Here is a 12173-nt window from a genome sequence, read left to right on the forward strand (position 1 = left end):
TACCTAAGTGGCTCATATATGTTCAATTTTTCTTCTGCCTTTTGACACATTTCGGGAATTTCTCTGTTTATTTCGTGAAACCTAGCGGAATGAGACCGAATCTTCCCAATTTAGTGGAACAGAGAGTTACAAAACCCACCCTTAGATCCATCTATAGCATAATCATGAACGTTAGATTCATTGTATATGGAAAAGAAAAGAAATTGAACAGTCCACTAGCTGTTTATCTTAGTGTGGTCTGTCAGACTACGCGTAATTCATTTAGAATAATATAGCGATTTTCTTGCTTAGTTCTCAAGTTTTTCGTTTTGGAAGCACTAGAAAACGGTGAAAATAAAGATTAGCATTATCCGTAGCGTAGCAATGAAGGCTGGAATGAAGAAGTAAACTTTTAATATCAGCATGGCACAAAGCAAAAATATACTTGGTAGCAAACCCGCTTGACCAAGCGACAACTAACGCGTCACGTTTTTTCCCTACTTATCACGTGCGTTCTCTGTCCCTTTCGTGCTCCAATCGTATACGCACTGCGGTTGTCCGAGTACACATAAGTACTGGCATTTGTGCGTAAAAATTTGCGACCATATATGAATGCTGGGCACGAATGCCACCTGCTTAACGTGATCTGTATAGAAAAATAGGTGCTCAGGGAATTGAACGATTATTCACACGATTTTTCACTTGCTATATCTGAACATATGTGCAAACAACGATTATTTACTAAATCGTTCCGTGATTTATTCTAATTCTTCATCTTCAATTTAAAGCAACATAATTTCGAGCACATATCAATGAACGACAGAGAAAAAGCATCATTTTACAATAGTATCAGGGGTATCCATAAGTAATTACTCATTTCACTGGCAGCAAAAAAAAAATAATTACTCTTAATTTTCGCTTTAGTTGATTATGTAATCTCAATCTGTAGTCATAAACTTTCGTTTCCTTCGGAGGAAAATATGATTCTAGGTGAGCTCGCACTTCATTGATATTTTTGAAACTTTTATTGCTTAGGAAATGTTCCATCGATCGGAATAAATTGAAAATCAGCTGGTGCTATGGTCTGAAGAATATGGGGAATGTGTTAAAACGTCCAAGTTTAGCTGTCTTATGTTTTCCTGGGTTAATCTTGCTGCGTGCGGTCTGGGATTATCGTGGTGGAGTAGACGCGGAACCCCAATACCTTGCCTGTGAACTTCTCCACTTTCTTGAAGATGTCTTTGGACCAACGACCAAATAACCTGTTGAGTGTTTGCTACTTCCTGAATACTCATTTTGGGATTAGTTTCCACCAGTGATTTTGAGGATTCCAGTAGTTCATTATCAACCTCAACAGGGCGTCCACTTCGATCGCCAGCAAACAAGTCGAAATCATCAAAATTTCCTAAATTAGCGTTGACGCTCAGTAACTTTCAATACGTCAAGATGCACATCACAAAATTTCTTTGTTGCAATCGTTGACACCCAATCGAAAATGAATGAAATGACGTGACGTGTTCTTCGAATGGTTGATTGTTCGCCATTATACAACGAAGTCATAAAAACGTTTGAATGTAATTGTCACAAAAGTCAACGTCACGAGTTGTATCATTGCCATATGGAACACTTTTTTATGCATTCACGCTCTGAATTAGACTGAAGCAAATAATCCACACTAATAATCATAGATTACTTATGGGTACCCCTAATAGATTCTCAGTTACCATTTCGTACCTTATTACCGTGTCGTGAGGCTCGTTTCCCTCTTATTTCTCTTAACAGTGCTCTGCATCTACCGAAACCTTAAGATTTCACCTGATTCATTTTGCTCTTGACACTTTTTCCACACTGATGTCAAAGAACCCTCTTGTAAGATGCTATACGAAGCTCTGCGATGCATAACTGTACAATTTTGACGGCGGAACTGGTCACAACAGCAACAGCGCCACGCACTTTGAGATAAGGCGGCACGGTGAGTCGCTGGTGTATCACAAAATGTAGTTTGGGACCCGAGTCCAGCATAAACCTAACACACTGACGAGAATAGAAACCCACAAGCAAGAGGGGTTGTATCGTTTGGCCACATAAGACGACATGTAAATACATGCGTAATAATCGTGCATTAGTAGACGAAAAAGAAAAGAAAAGAAAGAAAAAGAAAAACTACCAAAGATAAGAAAAAAAGAGGTGATACAAAAGGATTGCCATTGCGGCCACGACCCACACATGGTCGTACATGAGAGGACAAAAATATAGCTATGGCCGCTATGTCCAGCGTGTCCAGCGCTATGTCCGCTATGTCCAGCGAAAACTGAAAAGCACGTAGTCGTTAATGTGTTAATGGGACTTCATGGATGGGAACATGGATTCTTCTCCGAAGCACACAATCAAATTCACGATAGTTCTACTATGACGCAAGAAGAAGAAGAAATCGTTTGCGATGTGCATATTCGAAGAAAAGACGCAGGTGTTAAACAAATGGAATGACGGTGCTGCGCCATAATGCGTCGCATTCCCGTCGTCGTAAAGAAGAATCGAAAATTTAAGACGTCGGATATGCATTCATAGAATCAAAAGTTCATGGTGAGTAAGATTATACAGCCTTTGAAGTGTCCCTGGACCGACTGAAAATGACAGCGTCTCAAACGTCTCATGATTAACTATTTTTCCTCATCCGAACACTAGAACTCCTCGGTTAAAGGCAGTATGCCTCGAAATTGACGATGTTGAGATCTCATCACGAGAAAATTTATGTAGGGGTGCAGATCATAGGTAAGGTCGTGACGCTCAATTCCTCCTAATCATCCTGAAAAGTGGCGTGGGAAACTGCCTTCGTGTTCGAGTTTCCCTACGATGCATCTTATAACGCCACTCCCTTATATACTCGGCTGCTCTCTCAACAGTCGATTTATTCGATTTATTGTAACGCACCGGCTTATTAAAGAATAGGAAGTCTAATTTATTACCGTCCCCAGCTCACAGACGCGGTGCGTGCACAGGGACGGTGCGTTACAATTTCTCTCGTAGGAAAGTTCGAAACTGAAGGCCATTTCCCACGCTGTTTTTCAAAACGATCAGGACAAATGAAGTGTGGTTACGCTCATACTCATTACCTACTTCCCAACCCTGTCCTTTCGTGGAGAGATCACAACTTTTTCAACTTTATAGTGTGATGTCGTTAAAAAAAGGTTTGAACACACCATGTTTGTTCCCAAAAGAACTACTTCCGGGAGGATCTGCAGTCTCAAACGTGCAAAAAAGGAGATAATTTAATACGGAGAACTAATGAAATCTATGCATGGCAATTGAGTTCGAAGGGGTCAGGTGCGCAGGAATGCGCTGGATACTGTACGAGATAGTTCCACTCAACAACAATATGTACAACGAATTATTATGAGTCTTCCAGGAAGGGATCATTTCTTTCTACACAATCCTAAATTGATTACGCCCATGCACGCAACTTCTAGCCATTTTTTTTTTAACCGGCGGGGATCCATTTGGCAAATTAGCTTCGTCAAACAGCTATAAATGCGAGTGGGTGAAGCTACAAGGAACTACGATACAAAATCGACTGCTCAATGAACCACAGCAAATTCTTCTTATATCCTTTTTTCCTTGAGTGGTCCTGCACCATGGCGATTTAAGAACCATTCTTTCACTAGGGAAAAAAGAAGCCCTCAGTTGAGACATTTTCCTATCAGATGAATGAAAATAGCGAATAAAAACGGAGTTTTTTTCCTCCAGCCCAATTCAATACGAACATAACGCATGTGGAAACCTTAAGTTAACATACTGGAGGATTTTTGTAAAGCAGGATCAACCGCAGTTGACATTGAATCTCTTCGAGTGAGGCACAACTGACGGAAAAGGGGGTGTACGTGAAAAAGAGGAGGTGTGATTGCTGGAGCCCCGTCGCAGTCGCCTGGGCAAAGAATTTCGACGTCCACTGTAGCGCCATTGCAGACATATCAATCATCTCGGCTACTCGACATGTTTACTTCTCTCTTCACGGTAAGCGGTCGCAGCCAAATTCACCTCCGAATATTTGGGATTCCAGTCCACAGCAATCCGATGAAGAAATTTTGATTTATGGTGAAATATCATGTTCGAAAATCCAAAGCAACGAGAGAGATTCGCTCTGTTCAGCTCCAGATCAGTTGCGGCTCCGGGTGAGTGAGAGTGAGCAAATAACTGGCGTGCCACAATGTGACAAGTTGGCAGCTGTCTCTTCAGACACATAAACAAAAGTTTCTCCAAATCATCCAAACAAATCACTAATGGCTTTGAATTTTCCAGGCTCTGACGAAGGCGATAACGCCGAAACGTTAGCCGTTGTTTAATAAAGACGATCAATGCCAATCTTGGCTACAGCTCAAGGATATCAATTCAAAACTACGTTTCAACATGCTGAGATTCAAAGACAGTCGAACATGGGCAAACGTTTCTCCAACAATTTAAAACATCCTATTTTTCTATTGGCAGCCCGTGAACGCAAGAAAAAAAACAGCACGAATTTTTTGCGAAGAGGTGGGCGTGTGCACTACGTTGCGTGTGTATTACGTTGCGCCCATCTCTTCGGAAATCACTTCCGCGACGGGTTCTGCATGAAAAACTTGTGGGAGCAGATTTGAAACACGAGGAATGGGAATGTAAATGTGTAAATCACAATTTGTTGCGGAGAAAAGTGCGACTTGTTCATTCATTGAGCTTTGCCGTTCCCATGGCTTCAGCTCCCTATTACTTGTCCATTCCGTAGAGAAGAAAAAACTAGGAACTATTATCATCGAATAGAGCATTTACCGAAAAAAGCCACAACATACAGGGAATAGAAGTTAATCAGGCAGAAAAGTACCATAGCATGAGCATTGAATCGAACAACTTGGATGGACATTCCTAGAAAAGAGGGAAATGTAGTCGATTGAGGAACAGATGCCTACTTCCCGCAATTTTTTTCCCACCCACAATGCTCCCCACAAAGTCCCACCACCGCGAAACAAAAAAAAAAAACCGGAACGAGCGTGTCCTTTTGCTCGGACGAGAATCGATGGGAAATGCAACCATTAATAGCTACGCGACAACTGAACTAAGAAAAGTCGCCTTATTCTTAACCTCCTAACCCACCACACTTTGTTACAGTATCCAGTGTTCATCCGCAGGATGCGCGCGCGTTTTACGGGCGTTGCTTGAACTCTGCGGGGTGCGTAAGGATAGTATGAGGTAGTATATGAAATCTACATCTTTTTTCAACAGAAAAAGGAAAAGGAAACAAAGTTGTAAGATCTGATCCATTTGAATTTTTAAAATATATAAAGTCTTCAGAGGAATTCAAACAGGAAAGGACAGAAAAAAACAGTTCCACCGATTCAGATGTCAGGCAGAACTTTGTTCCCCCCTTGTTATAGAGACACATACAATAGTTCCTAGCCATATTATTGAACCCACCGTGAACTGGAAGTATAATTATTGTCTGAATACCTTTTTTCTTTCAACAGACCCTATAATTATTCCTGTCCTGCTGTGTTTTTAACGAGGCAAATCTCTGTATAATGGAAGATCGCAAGTAAGATAACTACCGGTTTCCCAGTGACCTTAACAACCGGTGGCAAATCGGAAGTTTTCTCTTCCTTCGCTAAAAACATGGAACTCGTTCAAGAATAACTTTGCACTGCAGAAAATTAAATAGAATGTTCATATTCGTTAAATAGAATGAAAAATAAGATGGTTTACTGGCTCTCTTCTTCTAAATCTATTATTCAGGGACATCTGAAGAAATAATGGTAATTTCTTACTGTATTAGACTACTGTATTGCATATAAAGTGATTATAGAGTGACAAATAACAGAACTTCGTCAGGATAAACACGGATGCAATTGTCAAAATGCCAAAATTCACGAGTTCGACAACAGCTATCCGGTATAAGCGGAAAGATCTTGCAAATCTCCCTAAAAATCCAGTATGAAGTCCTTCCCAGACTGCCTTACAAAATCTCGTCAGGACAAACACAAATATTACTCGCACCATGCATGAGTTGACAACGCCTGTACTGTATATTCAGGGGATTGCACGCACGTGTACTACCGCAAACTCGTCCTCAAAATCCTAAAATTGGTGCGCTGTTTGAATATCTTCATGAATATTTCCTGATCTCAAATCTAAACGTGTCTAAAGCTATGTCTTGTATTCAATCATTTTGATAGGTATATACTTAAGTATAGGCACATATATTTTCATGGGTATGGTACAAATAGATATTGTGGGCGGAACAATCGTGATCGGACCTCCTCTGATCCATTTTCACAACCAGTTACTGGCAAAAATAAGGTCTTCACGCCTAATATAGGTGGTTAGCGTCAAATATGGTTGAGTTTACAATTTGGTGACCCCAAATAAACAATAATCATTTACCTTTGGGACCCTCCTACCCTATAACTTAAGACAATAATGGTTGAAAAACACTGATCTTCTACTCCATATGAATTAAGAGACATGGTAGATGTTATGATTACTCCTATCTCGTCTCATATCATCAAAAGACATAGTAGGTGCTATGAATCCAATGAAGTTAGGATTTCAGCTATAATTAGAATTTTCAGCTTTTCCTTACTTCATTATTTCCTTTTCCTCTTTTTCATTCTTATAGAGAGATCGAATAAATAAATAATTGAGCAAATAAATAGATACATGAATAAATAGATAATCTGGGAAATTTCTTTGATAATCCAAGATGTGGTCCTCTCTAGACTGCCTTAATTCGCTTTACATAACACGAGGAGAACGTTTTGAATGCTATTTCTCAACTACCATGGTTTTTTTCTGAATAAAACAACACCATTTACAGCACGAAAAAAAGAAGGCAAATTTCTCGTGGAACGAGACGAGTGAAATGAGAGAACGTCATCCTGGTGCGCTCATATATGTGTATATCCTTATGAATAATGCATCTATTATAAAACCATGATAGTTATAAATTACCATCATCATTATAATTCATAATAATAGTGGTAATTTATAACTATCGTATAATTATAATTTATTTCAATTAACTATGTATGCGAGTTAGCAGTGCACATAAAAAGTTATGTACGGAGAACAATGATGCTCATTTATAATCCATTATAGGAAATTGAGTAGGATTTGAGCGTAGGTGATCGTAAATGAATCGATCGTAGGCTTAGATATGTGGTCTGAAGTGAAAATCATGAATGGCTGAGGCAAGTCAGAATGGCTACGAGATGAGCGTAGGAGGGGCGTAGGACGAGATGTGGCACTTGGTTTGCGAAGAAGACGCACCCTTGAGGAGGTACGTGCATATGAGGTGGGTGGTGTAACGACCGGATACTTGCCACATATTTATGTTTTCTTGTTTTTCCAACGTCGCACAGCAAAATGGTTTATTTCACTTGATTTGATTTATTCGATAAAGTTTCACCAAAACGTCGTTGAAAAAAAAAAGAAATTAAATTCAGTTCACCATGCCGAGATTCGAAGAAAAGAGGACTTGGAGATTGTTGGACCTGCTACGTGAACTAAACACTTCTATAAGCATACCTCAAAACAGATATAAACATTTTAAAAGGAATAAATAAAGAAAAATACGAAAGTAGAAAAAGAAAACAACCTAGATATGGTCACCAGAAGAGTAGCAAGACAAAATACTTGGAAAAAATAAGGAAATAGGGTAAACAAAATAAATAGAAAATAACTATTAATGAATGACAATCAACGGATCATGAACCTTAAAGGAGGGTTCAAAATTATATCAAAATTATAAATTGCATTAATTTTTTTGTTCAACAGATAAGGACTTTGTATGTCGCTACATCAATTATCTGTAAAAAGTAAGTTACAGAACTCAAATTTCGCTTTCTCTTTAAAATAAGATGTTAGCATTTTGTATTTTAAAGATGTTAAACTTTAGGTTTTTCTTAAATTTAAATTGGAGTAACGAGAAAGAACGAAGAGAACGTAGAAGTATTGTCCAAGAAATATATGAGATAAGAAATGAATTATTAAAAAGTCAATGAATAAGAGCACGTGATATAAATCCGAATAGTCTAGAACGGCAATATCACTTTTGATTGGATTTCTATTAACGTATAACGGTTTATTTGAATCATAAGAGTACACTGGCAATAACAGTTTCTTGTTCTATTGTTCTCTGGACAAAAATATGGAGGAGTGAGAAAATGTTGGACCTTCACTTCAAGGTTAGCATTTAACTTCGGGCAACCTAGGAAAATTTTCAGTTGTTTTCTTTGGCTGTTCCCCCTTCCCTCCTCCTACCACTCTTTCCGACGACGTAGCTTTTAACACCAATTCCGAACACCAACAGTTTAGTATCCTTATGAAGCTAGTAGTAGTAAGGTAAGACCTGTAATAAGAATTTTTTCCCGCTCCCTCTTGATCGATAGTTTTCCAAATACACTAGTCGATAAATAAATCGATGTTCACCATGGCACGTTGGATTCAATGATGCCGATGCTACTGTGAAATTCCTAGAAATACAAGGACGTTTCCACCTCACTATATCTCCGGTTTTTTTTCTAGAACCATCTCGGAGATCTCAACTAACAGAATGTAATAGTATGAAGAAGCCACTTAGACTGACTTCCTCCGCTCATAGATAGGTTCACGTAGCAGTTTACATCATGTGACGAGTGCACCAGTGAAAAAGTGAAGAATCTCCGTAACCTCTCGACGACGGATCTATGTGGTTTCAGACAGGTTCGATGGATTACACACTACATAGTTCCCGTTTAAAGTCTGACAGAAACGAAAATCCCCATAATTATAGAGAAATATGGATGGAAATAGGGATGCAGTGGTTTTTCGCAAAAAAAAAACACGACAAATAATGTAGAATTAAATAACAAAAAAAGTAATCTCAATATTAAAGCAAACATACAGCGATCACAGTGTTCAGAGGTCACTAGACTTCTACATTTATGTACACGGACGCTTCTCTTTATTTTTATTTCACTCCTCTAAATTTTTAATCTGTTAGAAGACAGCTTTGATTGAAAAAAGTCTTTAGTTCACTTCATTTTCAATAAGAACACTATTATCGTACTCAAATAAATACAGGAATGAAAAAGAAACGAAAATCCTGACGACCCCTATATATACTTCTTTCTAGAGTTCCTGATACGGTAATATTTTCGAAGAATAGCATCAGTTCCACGATGGCTAGTAGTTGTCGCAGCAAGTTTAATAAATAAATAAATAAATACTATTTATTAAACCTAGAAATATGATAACCTATAAAACCTGGCAGGCACATGTAGCGCTGACTCTTTGGAGAAGAGTTTTTTTGTAAAATGTTTTTCGAAAGTATTTTCTTCAGAAACTGACTAGTAGTATCTGAATATTTTAATAAAAAAATAATATTGGGCGAAATAGCTGCTTAGGTTACTGTACCATGTAATTTTCCTCATTTGATATTATTTTTCACGTCACGTAAACATATTTCGACATGTTATTCATAACATATCCCTCATACGTCATTCATGGAACTATGTAAATTTGCATAGACATCAGTGCCGATGAGAAAAAGAGGTCAGCGTTTGCAGAGTCTTCACCTTCCTAAATAAACATTTTCCGAGGCAGTCGTTACGGAGGCGGAACGACAGAGGCAATTCAGCGCCAGAAATCTCACCTTCAACGCAATAGTTTCCGAATAACTATTAGAAATGGTTCCGAATATAGAAGCCAATGCGACTGTAGAGGAAGAAAAAGAGAAAAACGAGAAAACAACAAGGGCAGGTGGGGCCTAGATAATCGATTTCTCTAAATCTACCGCCTTCTATCCAGATCAAAAATTGAAAGGAGAAATTAAATTGAGCACAGTACATAGTGCCATGATGTCAAACATTGAGAACAAATACTGTAATCAAATCCAGTCGTATTGGAGAGAAATTCTTACGTGAACCTGAAACCTATCCTCATAATTTATCCTAAAACACATCAAGAATCGATAAACGGTGGTTGTGACAATAGTGGATAGCTCCAACAGAGCGCAATGATGGCATCAAAGGTTGGAGTGCGATGATTTCACAGAGGATATGCTACAGGTCCAAGTAAACAATAAATAATTTTAACATAGGATGGTGAAGCACTAGAAATACGCCATAAGAGAATAAATAAAATAAATAAATATAACCACTTCATTAAAGATCATACATGCTATAGGAAGGAGCCGTACCCACCTAAGCTGAAGGGAGTTTAGCTCATCCGGTGCAGCTCAAGTGATGATGATCCAAAAAAGAAGTGGTCCCTTTGCCAACTGTCCGAAAGTTATGGTAGTGGGAGCACGGCTCCGACTATCGCATGAATGTTCAAGATGTCCCTCATATACCAAATAGTTTTTACCTTGAGGATTTGATGAGGACCAGTTCTCGCACTAGGTTACTTATACATTAACTTAATTGCGCATAAGATAAAGCTTTCAATAACCAGTTTGTTAACGACAAACACGTCAGACCAGCTTCCAGAATATTCCGGGAGGTCACATAGTAATTGTAAACTAGATAGAAGGCAATCATAGATGATGGATAATAGAATATTATGTGATAGATACGATAGATAATGTAGGTTAATAATGATGCGCCGAAGATATAAGACGGCTTAATTGATCTTGATTCTGAGAGCTTGGAGAGGTGTGGAAGTGGGAGAATGAATGGACGGATAGATGAAAGAGCGATTGAATGGATAAATAAATAAATAAATAAATGGAAAAGCTCTTAGCTCATTCATTCATTCATCTATTCATCATAAATGAATGAATGAATGATGAATGAATGAATGGACTAATGGATGCGTGAACAGATGAAGGGAGTAGTGAATGATTAGATGAATGAATGAGTGAACAAGCGAATGAATGCACGAATGAACGAATGAATGAGAAAATGAACGACCAAATTTGGTCTTTCTATGTACTAGAGACTGCTTCTCTTGAGACATGGTAATAGACGGATCTCACCCCTTTTGCGATCTCCCTAAATATTTTCAAAGTTCAATTTCTTTATCCTACATATATTTTACAAATGAAACGAAATACGACGGAACGTATGTGATGAGTACGTAAATGAAATATGAATATAAATAAATAAGAACTATAAATGACCTATTCAATGAAGATACGAAGCGGAGGGACCATGCAGAGACCAACGACGCGCTGTTCACTGGATTTTTCTCTGCCGATGTACGAAATAGCGCTATGAAATGGGTTGTGAAATGCATTCGTATCGTCCGTCCAGCGTATGACTCATCCATGAATAGGTCCACCCACCAACAATGCGCGCAGTAAAACTAACCCTCGATCGCAAAACGGCTTTCGAACTGGCGTAAGCGTAGAATACTTTAAAATGTGCGAAAAAGTTGCTTGAAGAGAGAAAACGGCCTTCTATAGTCCTTTTGTACGATATTACAGAATTGGCGAAGTGTACTGAACGCAATATTACGTCCCGTTAGCTAATAAGTTTATTTGTGGATATTCGATTGCATGCTGTACTTTAAGAACAAGCAACAATTATGCATTAATTGAGAACCATTGACATGATTAGGGTCATTAAGAAATTCTTGTCCGTAAATTTGTTAATTTTCTGGACTTTAATTAGTTATAATTACTACAGCGCAAATTCCACGACAACATCGTTAAATATTGTTTCAGTTTTTGCTTCAATTGTGGGAAAAAAAACCAGCGCAGACATAGATTAGACGAGATTATAAAAAAGAGGAGAATAATGGTCCGATTTGTCTTTTTTTTCAATACATTCGGGAATAAAGAGCGTCGAAAAAAAGGACGAATCTCTCGCTGATCAATCTTCTTTTTTGGGTGCACAAAAACCAGGATTTATTGGCACATGGAAACAATGCATCGGTTTTCTCCCAGAAAAAAAAGTGTTTAGCATAAGAGTCACGTTCGAATAAAACACGCTCTTGAGGTCAAGAACCGTAATCGAGGGCTTTTGTTTTTCGGCTGTGCCCAGAAACAAGCCCAAAAACATGTATTCAGCGACTAATTTGTTATTTATGGCCGAGAACAACGTAGAGGTTCAGGAGACGGTGATCCAAAACTCATGAATGAATTAAAGACAGCGTGAATTTGACGATGTTGGGATTATCCGCAAATAGGTCCTCCAGTTCACGCCACTAATCCAGGCAAAGATGTCTGAAACAGCTTGTGTGATCCCGTC

The sequence above is a fragment of the Necator americanus genome, chromosome V (assembly GCF_031761385.1).
Source record: "Necator americanus strain Aroian chromosome V, whole genome shotgun sequence".
In the NCBI taxonomy this organism is placed as follows: domain Eukaryota; kingdom Metazoa; phylum Nematoda; class Chromadorea; order Rhabditida; family Ancylostomatidae; genus Necator; species Necator americanus.